Raw genomic sequence first — 2931 nt, 5'->3', positions numbered from 1 at the left:
CGATTGGCAAACTTACCTACTCAAATTAAGGGTGAATACACTTAATTTAAGAATTTTTTACTTATTTCTAGATCGTTTTTGCAGTGTATTTTTATCCTCACATCAAGCTGTCTGAGGTTTACTGCAAAAATTCATTTAAAAATAAGTCAATATTTCTTAAATTACACTAAAACATTATTTCCAGTGCATAACGTCTTATTTTAAAGGCAAAAATATTCCATCGACAGATCCTCTTATTAACCTTTTTAAACTTGTTTTTAGATCAGTTTTTGCAGTGTAGTAACTATAATACTGCAAAAACCATCTATCTTTAATTTGTGCAGGTAAATAAGATGATCTGCCAATGAATCAGTATTTTTTATCTTAAAATTAGATGACTAGATAAAATGCACTTGACATAAGAAAATGCAATTTTTTTCCTATTTTAAATGTAAACTGTCTTGCCATTCGCAAAGTGTCTCACTTACATCCTCACTTCAATAGAAAATGCACTGATTTTAAGAAAAAATAACTTTTTTGGATTGCAATTTTTTTGCAGTGTTTAAAGGTACAGAGGACAATCTTTTATTTTCGGGTGGATCATCTAAATAAGTGGTCCTCCTAACTGTCAATCATTCTAGTGAAATGTTTCCATAAGGCCGTCCCACGCGCTCGTTCCGTTAGCTATCTTTTTCTGCGCACTTTCAGGCGTATATCTGTGGTGAGCAACGGTTTCAGAAAGTCATTGAAGCTCACCTTTCTCACCGCTGTTCTTTGAAAATGGCCAAGGCAGTGGTGGTTCTAGAGTCTTCCAGCTGCTGGGAGGAAGGATCTGTGATAACGCTCCCTGGTGCATTTAAGGTGCAGCAGTCTGTCACTGAAGGAGCTGTCCAGTTCAGCACCAGCTTCATGCATGGAGCGGGAAACATTATCCAACAGAGATGTTCATTTAGTTAGGACAATGTTCTCAAACACAGCAGATCTGATGACTGAAGATTCAGAAATCAAGATGTCCGGATCTGGACCTCCTGGCTAGCTAATCCGGACCCAACCTGATTTAAAAATGTAGAAATTACCGCATGTCTAATTCACTCGTGTAAAGTCGGGCACCACTCGGAAGAATTTGGAAATGCAACAGTTGAAACAGCCGCTTCCCTACGACTTTAAAATGGACAAAATTTTTTTTTTTATTATTTCTTTTATTTAAAAAGTCAATATATAACATGGATGAATAAATACCTCATTTTATTTCATTGTTATAATAAAAAATGTCTCCAGACCTTTACTGGTTGATGATTTTCTTCATTTGGACCCTACTGATTTTTAATTGGTTACCCCTGATCTAGACAAGAAATGTTTCAATGACGGACTTTTTGTTTTCCGCGGTGTTGGAGTGTAGCCGTTACCTTGGTGTCTTTATGTGGATTAGAGTGTTACAGCCAGAAATGTCNTCTGTCATTCAGACATACACTGCAAAAAATCTAAATCGAGATAAGTCATTTTTTCTTAAAATAAGTGCATTTGTTCTTGAATTGAGGAGATAAAATAGACATTTTGCCAATAGAACAAGACAATTTACACTTAAAATAAGAAAACACAATTGCATTGTCTTATTTCAAGTGCATATTATCTAATTATTTTATTTTAAGAGTGAAATTACTCATTCGATTGGCAAACTATCTCATTTACCTGCTCAAATTAAGGGTGAATACACTTAATTTAAGAATTTTGTACTTATTTCTAGATCGTTTTTGCAGTGTATTTTTATCCTCACATCAAGCTGTCTGAGGTTTACTGCAACAATTCATTTAAAAATAAGTCAATATTTCTTAAATTACATTTAAAACATTATTTCCAGTGCAAAATGTCTTATTTTAAAGGCAAAAATATTCCATCGGCAGATCCTCTTATTAACCTTTTCAAACTTGTTTTTAGATCCGTTTTTGCAGTGTAGTAACTATAATACTGCAAAAACCATCTATCTTTAATTTGTGCAGGTAAATAAGATGATCTGCCAATGATTCAGTATTTTTTATCTTAAAATTAGATGACTAGATAAAATGCACTTGACATAAGAAAATGCAATTTTTTTCCTATTTTAAATGTAAACTTTCTCGTTCCATTGGCAAAGTGTCTCACTTACATCCTCACTTCAATAGAAAATGCACTGATTTTAGGAAAAAATAACTTATTTAGATTGCAGTTTTTTTTGCAGTGTTTAAAGGTATAGAGGACAATCTTTTATTTCCGGGTGGATCGTCTAAATAAGTGGTCCTCCTAATTGTCAATCTGGTGATATGTTTACATAAGGCCGTCCTACGCGCTCGTCCCCTTAGCTATCTTTTTCTGCGCACTTGCAGGCGTATATCTGTGGTGAGCAGCACTGGAAAAACGATCTAGAAATAAGTAAAAATGTCTTAAATTAAGTGTAGTTATCCATAATATGAATAGTTAAATTAGATGATTTGCCAATGGAATGAGTATTTTAACTCTTAAAACAAGATAATTAGGTAATATGCACTTGAAATAAAACAATGCAAGTGTGTTTTGTTGTTTTAAATGTAAATTGTCTTGTTCCATTAGCAAAATGTTTCTTTTACCTCCTCAAATTAAGAACAAATTCACTTATTTTAAGAAAAAAATGACTTATCTAGATTTAGATTTTTTCCAGTGAGCAGTTTCAGACAGTCATTGAAGCTCACCTTTCTTACCGCTGTTCTTTGAAAATGGCCAAGGGATGTGACAGAAAGTGTCTATGAAGTGTATGAGAAGAAAATAAAGGCCTCAGAAGAGGCAGATATATCCCAGAATGCTTTGCGCAGAGAGCTCTCCCTGCAAAACACTATGGGATTTGCTGTAAGTCATTTTTTCTTAAAATAAGTGCATTTGTTCTTGGATTGAGGAGGTAAAAGAGACATTTTGCCAATGGAACAAGACAATTTACACTTAAAA

Source organism: Cyprinodon variegatus, unplaced genomic scaffold (genome assembly GCF_000732505.1).
Source record: "Cyprinodon variegatus isolate N-32 unplaced genomic scaffold, C_variegatus-1.0 Scaffold3525, whole genome shotgun sequence".
NCBI classification, from domain to species: domain Eukaryota; kingdom Metazoa; phylum Chordata; class Actinopteri; order Cyprinodontiformes; family Cyprinodontidae; genus Cyprinodon; species Cyprinodon variegatus.
This window is presented reverse-complemented; position numbering follows the sequence as displayed.